The sequence below is a fragment of the Peromyscus californicus genome, unplaced genomic scaffold (assembly GCF_007827085.1).
Source record: "Peromyscus californicus insignis strain IS unplaced genomic scaffold, ASM782708v3 Scaffold_7__1_contigs__length_154581171, whole genome shotgun sequence".
NCBI classification, from domain to species: Eukaryota; Metazoa; Chordata; class Mammalia; order Rodentia; family Cricetidae; genus Peromyscus; species Peromyscus californicus.
Genome location: NW_026294595.1, coordinates 145,142,064 through 145,154,410, shown reverse-complemented (window position 1 = coordinate 145,154,410; position 12,347 = coordinate 145,142,064).

The window sequence follows — 12,347 nt, the reverse complement described above, 5'->3', positions numbered from 1 at the left end:
GCTCCAAAAAAAAGGTTAAAAAAAAAATTAAAACAAGTAAAAATATATCAACAATTATTTATTTTGTCAGAGGGATTGAACCAGAAAGTTCTTTGGGTACTGGGAAAGAGGCAGAGATTCATGGCTGACGCTATTTTGCTGGTTGTCATAGCAGGTCCCATCTTATGAGATTTCAGGGCTTGCTGGGAATGTTGCTCAGTGGTAAGAGCTCTTGCCGTCCTGGGTCCCCCATCCCCACCCCGCAGGCCTACAGAAGCTGAGGTATCCACACAGGACAGTCTCAGTTACACAGTGACTAGGAGGCCCGCCTGGGGTACCTAAGACGTTGCCTTAACCACACAACCACCAAAGGTCTCCACCCGCACTGTCCACCGTTATCCCTGTTCTTCCAACTGGAGCAAACGGCCAGGCTGAGCAGCGAAGGCGGGACCGAGTTCCGGAAGTCCATGAGAACCGTTGCGCTCATTTCCGGTTGCCTGATCCTAGGGAGGTGCGTGCGGACCCCACCCTAATCTCGCGTTGAGGGTTGGCTCAAGCCGTGTTCTTGCAGGCCCATTGGGTAGCATGTTTGCGGGCCCGCCCTCCTGTTCCTACATAAGCTGGGCTGGCTTCTCCCCGGGCCAGAACTGCGGAGGAGGTCCTTCGTGCTGCCCGGAGACAGGCTGGTAGAAGATTGCCCACACTGAGGTATGTGCTGCGGACAGTTGCACCTGCGTTCTTACCGGGCGTCTAGCAGAGGACTGACTGCCTAGAGTGAGCAAATCTAGGCTCACATATGACACCGACCCCCGACAGCCCTACCTCCCCCCCTCCCCCCCCACAACAGTGAACAAGCAGGAGTCTGTGGGCGTCTGCCCCGGTTTGATGTTCTGGTGGAGTCTAAGACCTTAGTCAGTGGTATTCTGTGTCAGTTTGAGTATTGGGGGCAATGAACCCAATGTCTCCCCGGGTCTGTGTTCATTTTCTATTTTAAGACAGGCTATACTGTAAGAGGGTTGGCATTGAACTCATTCCCAGGCAGGCCTTGAATTTGTAATCACCCTGTGTCTACCTCTGAGTGGCGGGATTACAGGTCTGAACCACCAGGCCTAGAATCAGTGGTCTTTACGGTAATGGTGTGTGCCAAGACCCCGATACAGAGTATGAGTGTCTCCAAGCACCCTTTCCTTCATCTGTAAAATGGGCGAAACAGAGGCAGCGAGACATCCAGATGGTGAAGGTGGCCCAGCTGGGCAGTGAAGTCTTAGTTTGAACCTCAGAAAATTAAGTCAGTATCAAGGGCATACAAAGGAGGTGTTCTCATAGCAGTGAGCCCATACTGACTTTGCCTCAAACTGTATTTGATTGGACTGGGAAGACCTATTCAGGAAGTGTTTGCTGACTGTGATTGATGGCCCAAACCCATCGTAACTGTGATTGATGCTTTAATGGAGTCTGAAATGCCATACGCCTTCATTTCAGCCAGAGAAACTTAAATAAGAGAAGTTAGTAAATTGGAAAGTTTGGTCATCTTGGATTGCCTCTTTTCTTTTCTATATGAGGTTATTTATTATTTTTTTTTTCTGAGACAGGTTTTCTTTGTGTAGCCTCAACTGTCCTGGAACACTCTCTGTAGACCAGGCTGGCCTGGAACTCACAGAGATCCACCTGCTGTATATGAACCCTTAATCCTGCTTCCACCTCCCTGTGTTGCGATTACAGGTGTGTGCCACCAGGTCTGGCGGGAGAAGGATTTACAGACATCAGTTACCCAGAGAACTGACTCTGTAGCCCAGGCAAGTGGGAAATTTTCTATCCTCCTGCTTCAGTCTTTTCTGGGATTTTAAGTGTACCCAAGTCACCGAGTTAGCACTTTTTCAGAGTGTGGTCCCAGTACACGCTTTCCTGTTTTCTCTTTTTCTTTTCCCAGGACAGGATGTCTCTGTGCCACAGCCCTGGCTGTCCTGGAACTCACTCTGTAGACCAGGCTGGCCTCGAACTCACAGAGATCCACCTGCCATTGCCTCCCGAGTGCTGGGATTAAAGGCGTGCGCCACCACATGCAGCCTTTTTTTTTTTTTTTTTTTTTATTACTAGTTATTGTAGTTGCTGTAAAAGTGACCTGAAAATTGGACACACTTACTTATCTGAGTGGTTGTTACTGAGTGGTCTGTGTTACTGTCTGAGGAAATGGGTCACTTAATAACTGAGCCAGTTTGTTACTGTGGCCGTACCATGGCCAGGAGGCTCCGGGCAGCTGATACACATAGGTCAGTATTTCAATGGGTTTCCATGCCAGGCTGGACTTGTTCCTGGAGCTTTTGGTCCTGAAGCCTGGAGTGATCTAACTTCTGGGGCTCCCACTATCATCTTCAAACCTTGGCAGAAAGAAAACTATAGGCATCCCACCTATCCCTGGAGGTCCTCTCCAGACTCTGCCTTCAGACCCTTTCCGCTGCTTCAGAGCTTTCCTGCCATTCTCTAGAGTCCTTTTACCCTGGCTGTGTGGACTAACCTAACCGTCAGATTAGAAGGTGGGTCCTTGAAGGGGAGATCCGTTTACTCCATGTTGTGGACATTTGGATCTTCTATGTAATTACATAAATATGTCACTCATGCAGGTTCTTCCTACTTAATATAAATGTTTAAGGCCAGGTGTGGCAGCACACACCTTTAATCCTAATGCTAGAGAGGCAGAGGCAGGTGGATCTCTTTGAGTTCCAGGACAGCCAGGGCTATATAGTGAGTCCCTAAAAAAAAAAATGTCACAGGAGGTTGGACCCAGGACCTTCATATGCTACACAAGTACTCTAAGCACCTACTATGTGCCACACACTATTCTAGGTGCTAGAGACGCAGCAAGAAACCAGAAATAACAAAGTGCCTCTCCCCATACATATTGGACTTTGATTTTTTTTCTTTTTCTTCTTATTTGTTTTTTTTTTTATTTGAGACAGAGTTTCTCTGTGTAGTTTTGGTGCCTGTCCTGGATCTCGTTCTGTAGACCAGGTTGGCCTCGAACTCACAGAGATCCACCTGGCTCTGCCTCCCAAGTGCTGGAATTAAAGGGATGTGCCACTGCTGCCCGGCTTGGGTTTTTTTTTTTTTTTTTTTTTTTTTTTTCCTTCCTTTCTTCAAGACAGGGTTTCTCTGTGTAGCCCTGTCCTGGAACTCACTGTGTAGACTAGGCTGGCCTTGAACTCACAGAGATCCACTTGCCCAATGGACATTTGATATAAAGTGTTAGATCCTAACTTGTATTGAGGGAAGAATGGTGGCGCTGAAGGGGCCAGGGCCAGTGTTATGCTAAACAGTCTGGAAATGCTTCACTTTTCTTAGGGGCTGGAATTAAACTCAGGATCTTATACAAGCCCCTAACCTGTGAGCTGCCCAAGCCCTGCACATTGCTTTGTGCATGTATGGGGTACTTGGTGTGTTAGGGGAACTTGGAAGCCGGGGAAGGAGTGAATGCAATGCTCATCAAATGTTTATAAAATTATATTTCTAGGGCTGGGGTGTACCTCAGTGTCAGAGTACTTGTCTAGTATGTACAAGGCCCTGGATGCAAAGCCAAAAAAAAAAAAAAAAAGGTATTCTAGGTATTTCCTAGATATGTGGTGTGTGTGTGTGTGTGTGTGTGTGTGTGTGTGTGTGTGTGAGTATATTTATAAACATATATACATGTATACACATACACATTTAGAGACAGGGTGTCACTGTAGCCCAGGCTGTTTTCCAACTGGGGATTTTTGCAAACTTACTACTTTTTGATTGACCTATGATAATGTGTTTATCTATGGGGTCCAATGTCATGTTATTTAAAGGTATATGCAGTAGAATGAGAAACTGAAGCTGATTAATGTATACATTATCTTATATATTTATTTTGGTGTGTTGAAAAATTTTCTTTTTTTAAAATTTGCTTTTTTTTTTTGAGACATGGTTTCTCTGTGTAGTCCTAGTTGTCCTGGAACTAGCTCTGTAGTGTGAGTTCTGAACTCAGAGATCTGCCTGCCTCTGCCTCCCAAGTGGTGGAATTAAAGACTTGTACCACCACACTCAGCCAAAAATTTTTTCTTAAAATTATATATATATGTAGACAAGGTTTTGCTATGTAGCCCAGCCTGGCCTGAAATTCACTAGGTAGTTTAGGTTTGGCTGGAATACCTGGTAATCCTCCTGCCTCAGCTTTGTATTGAGATCACATGCCAGTACTACCATGCTTGGCTTGCTTTTAGAATATTTAAAATCTCTTAATACATCACACACAGACATACACCATATGTCTGTGTGTGTTGAAATTATATATGTATATATATTTATACACACACACACACAACACTAATATATATATTAGTGTTGAAGGACAAGATCTCTATTATGTATGTAGCCTTGGCTGTCCCAGAACTTGCTGAATAGACCAGGCTGGTCTTAGACTCACAGAGACTCCAGAGATTTGCTTCCTTCCACTTAGAGTGCTGGGATTAAAGGTGTGTACTATCAAACCCAACCATGATACTACTTTACACATTAATTCATAATCATCTGCATTCATGCTATTTGGTAGATTCCCAGGAATGTTCTCCAGTCTAACTCACTTTTCTATTCTTTGACCCCCCACCCCCCTTCTGATATCTTTTTGTGTGTGTGTGTGTGTGTGTGTGTGTGTGTGTGTGTGTGTGTGTGTGTGTGTATGTATGTGTGTGTGTGTGTGTGTGTGTGTGTGTGTGTGTGTGTTTTGAGACAGGGTCTCTCTGTGTAGCCCTGGCTGTCCTGGAACTCTCTGTAGGCCAGGCTGGTACTTTTCCTTTTTGAGACAGTTTCTCAAGTAGTCCAGGCTGGCCTCAAGCTTGTGCTCTAGCCTAGGATGACCTTGAACTTCTGATCCTCTAATCTCCAATGCAGTGGAGGTACGATGGGTGTGTCCTACCACACCTGATTTAGTTATTTATTTGTATTCTGCTCTGAGTTCAATTTTTCAGATGATACAATTTGAGGACAGAGTGTTGATCTTTTTGTGTTTGGCTTATGACATGCAATTATATGTTTTATAGGCTGCACGCCTTTAATCCCAGCACTCGGGAGGCAGAGACAGATGGATCTCTGAGTTCGGGGCCAGCCTGGTCTACAGAGTGAGTTCCAGGACAGCCAGAGCTACACAGAGAAACCCTGTCTTGGAAAAAAAAAAGAAAGAAAAAGAAATGAAAACATTTACCATCAACTGTTTTGATTTTTCCTTCAAGATTTAGTAACTTTTGTTGTCTCACGATCTCTGTGGTTTTCTGTTTCGGAAGGGGTACCTGTTTGTTGACACCCATCCATACACAAAGCTGTTTTTGTAAAGGAACTTGGCAGACTTTTGTAGATTATTCTGTCCGTTCTTGCCTTGGTGATGCAGCTGCCTGAGTTCTCTGATTCTTTTATTGCTCATATAAACTGCTGTTTATATTCTGAAGTTTGTCTTCAGCATTTCAAGATTTGTCCTGTTACAACGAAGCCCTGGACACCTTTGTATTTGCCTCTGGTACACATGAGCTATGACCTGTCCTGGGTAGATACCATGTTTACACACCGTTCTGCTTATTTATGTTTAAATTTGGTGACCATCTCCTTCTGTAAAATAGAAGCCTCAGGAAGGCAGGGCTCCTGTAATTATCACCTAGCTTAGTTGCTCGGGAGAAAGGAATGGATTGTAAATATTTACTAAGTGAATCAGGCTGCAAGGTTGGCTGGGGTCACAATAGTTTTGCATCCTGGTGTCCAGAGAGTGAACTGAGTCATGTTCTGGAAAATAGATTTTCATATAGGGACAGAAGTCCCATGGTCATTGTGTGGCTGGAAGGAAGATGGGGTCAGGAGGGTGAGAACCAGGTGACACACATTGAATGAATCAAGGATGATGGGAATAGGAAGGAAGGGACCCTGAGAGAGAAGTGGCCTAGGAGGCAAGCAAGTAGCTTTGAGGGACAAGGTGAAGGAGGTATAGGGGGAAGTTGGTCCCTATATTGGGAATTTTTATTTTGGAGACAGGGTCTCATGTGGGCCAGGTTGCTCTTGAAGTTGCTGTGGCTGAGGTTGGCCTGAAACTCTGGACTCCTACCTCCAGGCGTCGGTGCTGGTATTATCGGCATAGGCTACCATGGGCTACCAGGCCCAGCTTTTGTTTTTGTCTTTCTTCATAGCTCAGGCCAGCCATCAACCCCCTCTGTAGCTCAGGCTGGTTTCAAATCCTGCCTCAGCTTCCTGAGCACTGAGATTCCTGAGATTCGAGGCCTGCATTGAAACCCCACCTCTGGGCGGTTTGTTAGTTTATTGAGATAGGTCTCAAGGAGTCAGGGTTGTTTTGATTTCTTCCTGCCTCTGTTCTCCAAGTGCTGGACTAACATGTCTGCCTGGGATATTTATTTTTTTATTTTTTGAAAAAAATTAAATTACATTTCTCGCTCTCTCGCTCTCTCGCTCTCTCGCTCTCTCGCTCTCTCGCTCTCTCGCTCTCTCGCTCTCTCGCTCTCTCGCTCTCTCGCTCTCTCGCTCTCTCGCTCTCTCGCTCTCTCGCTCTCTCGCTCTCTCGCTCTCTCGCTCTCTCGCTCTCTCGCTCTCTCGCTCTCTCGCTCTCTCGCTCTCTCGCTCTCTCGCTCTCTCGCTCTCTCGCTCTCTCGCTCTCTCGCTCTCTCGCTCTCTCGCTCTCTCGCTCTCTCGCTCTCTCGCTCTCTCGCTCTCTCGCTCTCTCGCTCTCTCGCTCTCTCGCTCTCTCGCTCTCTCGCTCTCTCGCTCTCTCGCTCTCTCGCTCTCTCGCTCTCTCGCTCTCTCGCTCTCTCGCTCTCTCGCTCTCTCGCTCTCTCGCTCTCTCGCTCTCTCGCTCTCTCGCTCTCTCGCTCTCTCGCTCTCTCGCTCTCTCGCTCTCTCGCTCTCTCGCTCTCTCTCTCGCTCTCTCTCTCGCTCTCTCTCTCGCTCTCTCTCTCGCTCTCTCTCTCGCTCTCTCTCTCGCTCTCTCTCTCGCTCTCTCTCTCGCTCTCTCTCTCGCTCTCTCTCTCGCTCTCTCTCTCGCTCTCTCTCTCGCTCTCTCTCTCGCTCTCTCTCTCGCTCTCTCTCTCGCTCTCTCTCTCGCTCTCTCTCTCGCTCTCTCTCTCGCTCTCTCTCTCGCTCTCTCTCTCGCTCTCTCTCTCGCTCTCTCTCTCGCTCTCTCTCTCTCTCTCTCTCTCTCTGTGTATGGTTTATATACTAGCATGCATGAGTGGCATGGCACACACATGGAGGTCAGAGGACGACCTTTGGGAGTCAGATCTCTTCTTCCACCATGTGGATCCTGGGGAATCTGACTCAGGTGGTCCAGTCTGGTTTGGCAACAAGTGTTTTATCTGCGGAGCCATCTCCCAGGCTTTTGTTGTTGTTTGTTTGTTTGAGGCAGGGTTTCTCTGTGTAGCCCTGGCTGTCCTGGAACTCACTCTGTACACCAGGCTGGCCTGGAACTCAGAGATCCACCTGCCTCAGCAGGGTTCTCCCCTCCCCCATGTTATTTATTTGTTTATTTATTTATTTTACCTTTTTAAACAAACATTAATATTCATTATTTTATACAGATACAGATATGTAAATACAACATTGAGTTCAGTGGTCCTTCAGCATTTTCCACTTAAATGTTTTATTTTGTTTTTTTGAACTAAAAAACAGGTTATAATTCCAAAGTCCAGAGTTATTTGAAACTGGAAAATATTTTCTCTATAGAAAATAGTAAAAATGATAACATTTCCCAGTAAGCCCTTTTTTTTTTTTTTTTTTTTAGGTTTTTCGAGACAGGGTTTCTCTGTGTAGCTTTGCGCCTTTTCCTGGAACTCACTTGGTAGCCCAGGCTGGCCTCGAACTCACAGAGATCCGCCTGGCTCTGCCTCCCGAGTGCTGGGATTAAAGTCGTGCGCCACCACCGCCCGGCTCCCAGTAAGCCCTTTTAAGCCAAATAATAGCTGAATTATACATATAAATATTTATTAGATTCTGGGATAGAAGAAGAAACCTATCTTCATCTGTTAAGAGAGCTATGTTTTACTTAAGTTGTGTAAGTGAGATTCCTATTCATCTTCCCCTTCACTGTTTGACTTATGGCAGACATTTTTCTATAGGCTAATCCATAATCTAAAAAGATTTTAGCCTCCCCCCCTGAAAATATAGCCAGCATATTCTTTCATCAGCTTGATATGGTACAAATTCTTATCCTAATAGTGAAATGTTTCACTAAAGCATGCCCAGTGATTGGGCAAAACCAAAACTTATTATAAGCTACAGCTATCCTAGGGTCCCCCCTGCTAGGTAGCCTCCCTGGATCTGTGGGTTACAGTCTCAGCAGGGTTCTTAGCCACTAAGCCATCTCTGTAGCTGGCTAAGGACCGAGCTCTTAACAGTCCACCTGGTCACACAGCCTTTGTTGTAGATTTTACTGTTATTCTGAGACACTGGGGACTTGAGGCAGGTCTGTGATGGCACCAGGCTTGAATATTGAACCAATTGGAGATGGAACTATTGAGATAGTTTTTTGAGCTGTTGGAATGGGGGAGATTACCTGAACAGGAAAAGGGGTACCAGGGGCATGTGGAGACCAGGATAGAGGGTTGAGGGGAATCAGGAGGGCGTGGGGGCCACAGACTAAGAGGGTTAACACATTAACAGCTCTGTGGAGTGCTGTTGATGTGCTGAATGAGAAAAAAGAATTGGCCTTTGATAGCCTACTGCAACGGACTCAAACCAAGGCTTTGCCATTGCCTTGTTAACTCATTAATATATATTCATTTTTATTTTTATTTTTTTATTTTTTTTTTGTTTTTCAAGACAAGGTTTCCCTGTGCAGCCCTGGGTGTCCTGAGAATCACTCTGTAGACCAGGCTGGCCTTGAACTCAGAGATCCACTTGCTTCTGCCTCCCAAGTGCTGGGACTAAGTGTGAGCCACCATCACCCAGCCATATCTTTTGTTCTTCTTTTTTTCATTTTTTTGAGAATAGTAGAGTTTGACTTTAAACCAATGGTCCTTCTGACTCCACCTCTGAAACACCAGGATTACAGTCATGAGCAACCACATCCTGTGCAGTCCATGCCAGGGACCAGACCCAGGGCTTTGTGTATGCTAGGCAAGCACTTTCCTGATTTGGTTATAGCCCGAGTCCTTATTTATTTATTTTTAAGTGTGTGTGTGTGTGTGTGTGTGTGTGTGTGTGTGTGTGTGTGTAAGTAATGAGGCAGTGTCTCTTGCTGGGTAGCATAAGGTGGTGGGGAATTCCTTAATCTCCTGGTTTAACCCTCCCCAATTCTGAGCTCACGGAGCAATACGACCACACCTGGCCATAATGACCATGACTTGCTTTCCTTCCGGGAAGGGAATCTCTACTTCTCTCCAGTTCCCTTCTCTGCCTCAGGAGATGAGCCCAGACTCACTGTTTTCCTACCACTCTGCCTCCTTTGCTCACAGCCAGCTCAGGGTACCCAGAAGCCTGGGTGGTTAGGGTTTGCTCAACAGGTCTCATTAAGCCTCCAGAGTCCTATAGAGATGTGGATTATTTCTGCAGGCAATCTGAATAATTGCATTACCATGATATTTCTTGTCATGCTCATCTGCCTTTGCATCTTTATTTTCTTTTTTCAGTCCTGGGGATGCAATCTAGGACCTCATACATGCTAGTGAGGTGCTCTGCCTTTGAGCTACATCCCAGCCCTGTTTTGTTTTGAGACAGGGTCTTGCCTCAGCCTCCTGAGTGTTTAGGATTTTGGGCATCCAGCATCATGATTAGTTTATTTTGTTAATATTTTGAGACAGCAATTTCATGGAGCCCAGGCTAGCTTAGAATTAGTATGTAACCTAGGTCAACCTTAAACTCTGATCCTCCTGCCTCTACCTGAGGTTACAGCATTGTACTATCAACTTTAGTTAACTGATTGAGTCTCACTGTGAACCACGGTAGGCGCAGATTTACAGAGATTCTCCTGTCTCCTTAATGGCATGTGCCTTCACATCCTTTATTTAGTTTTTATTATGTTGAGACAGGGTTTCAGATTGCCCAGGCTGGTCTTGAATTTGTGATCCTCCTGCCTCAGGCTTCTGAGCAGCTGGAGTTACTGAGCCACCAGACCAGGCTCACCACACCCTTTTCTAGGTGAAGAAATTGAACCTTAACAGAGATTAAATGATGGTCTAGGATTATGTAACTCTTAAATGGTGGCGCCTGGGTATTTGAGCCCTAGTGAAGGGAGAAGATGTGCCTGCCCAGGCCACCATGTCAGATCCCTCGGAAGAGAAGGAGAAGTAGGTGGTTTTGTTGTTGTTGTTGTGGAGTGGGAAGTGATGGCGGCAGAAAGCTGTGCTCTAACAAGACTGCTGGTTGATATGTGTAGGATTTGAAGTGAGGACCTTATCCAGACTTGAGACTACAAGAGTTAGGTCTGACCCAGAGGCTAGCCAGGCTGGCCAGGGAAGCTGTTCTAGCCCAGGGCAATAGGAAGCCACTGAGCAGGGTGGTGACAGGCTCTACTCTCCACTGTGAAGGATGTCCTTTGTTATGGATGGAGAAGGCATGAAGGCAAAGCTAGATAGATCTGAGAAGCATGTGCGTGGTCACGGTGTGTGACTGGAGGAGGGAACTGGGTGGCCTACGCCAGGCTGGGGTTAAAGACACAGGCAAATTAACAGAAGTGAGATTCGAAATAGTTTTGAGGTGCTTGGGAATTGAACCTGGGGCCCCCTGCATGTGTGGTGAGTGCTCTACCACTCTGTGGTATTCTCAGCTCCAAAGTTGAAAATAAGGGAGAAGCTGGGCGGTGGTGGCAGCACACACCTTTAATCCCAGCACTTGGGAGGCAGAGCCAGTTGGATCTCTGTGAGTTCAAGGCCAGCCTGGGCTACAGAGTGAGTTCCAGGACAGGCACCAAAACTATACAGAGAAATCCAAAAAAACCAAAAAAAAAAAAAAAAAAAAAAAAAAAAAAAAAAAAAAAAAAAGGCAGAAAATATAGGATTTGCTGATAAATGTGTGTATATATAATTTAATGGAGCTATTTGTGGGGAAGAAAAGTTTACTGATTATAATACAAGGTGGCAGCAGACTGAGCAGTAACTATAATATTCCTTTAGCTCAAATTTTTAATAATAATATTAAAATTTAAATAATAATGTTCTTTGATTTTTCTTTTTCTTTCTTTATTTTCTTTCTTTCTTTGTTTTTTTTTTTTTTTTTTTGAGACAGGGTTTCTCTCTGTGGTTTTGGCACCTGTCCTGGATCTTGCTTTGTAGACCAGGCTGGCCTTGAACTCACAAATATCTGCCTGGCTCTGCTTCCCAAGGGCTGGGATTAAAGGCATGTACCACCACCACCCGGCTAATAATTTTCTTTGAAACAGGGTCTCTCTACATAGCCCTGGCTGTCCTGGAACTCACTATGTAGACCAGGCTGCTCTCAGTGATCTGTCACCTCTGCCTCTACTTCCAGAGTTCTGGGATTAAAGGGCATGCATCATCATGCCCTGCTGTTATTATTATTATTTTGAGACAAGGACTTATGATACAGCCCAAGCTGGGCTCAGACCTTCTGATCCTTCTGCTTTCCTGTGCCCAGTGCTGGGGTTTCAGCCATGGCTGCCATGCCCTGTTTATGCAGTGCTAGAGACAGGTACAGGCTTCCTGCCTGTGGGCAAGGACTCCACCACCTGAACTATATTCCTAGTCCTGCCTTTTTTTTTTTTTTTTTTTTTCTGAGACAGGATCTCATGTATTCAGTCTAGCCTTGAATGCCTTGATCTGCCTGCTTCCAAAAAGTTTTGGTTTGAGTGTGTGAATAGAAAATGGTTCTCTTGATTGAGACTGGTGGCCATGATTGGATTTCAATAATTTTTACTTTTCTCTATCTCTCTTCCCCTGTCCCATTGGGAAAACGTGTTGAGTGGAAAACCTTTTGAAAGGGGCTTCTTTGGGAACATTATATGTATAAGTCTTTAAGGCAGTTTCCACGAATATTTTGAGAGAAGGCAACCTTGGGAAACAGCAATATTAGAGGAACAAACAGTTGTGCCTGTAAAGGGGTTAACAAAGTTGCCAAAGGGACAGATGTTCTTAGAATCAAATGGTGTTCTTAACCCAATCAAGGTTGATTTAAGTCAATCAAGTCGGATTATATCTCAGCCTCTATTTAAATTGAGCTTTACTTAGCCCCTCCCTTTTTGGTTTGCTCGTAAAAACCAGCAATCACCTCTCCTCCTGTATTGTTCCGGGCCAGGTGGACTGGCAGGCTTCAGCTCCGCCTTCCCTCCTGAAAGGTAACTTCTGCCGTCTACTTTTCCTTAACTTACTGAGTGTTTTCAAAATGATGACTTCCATTGGGTGGAAATCCAGGAA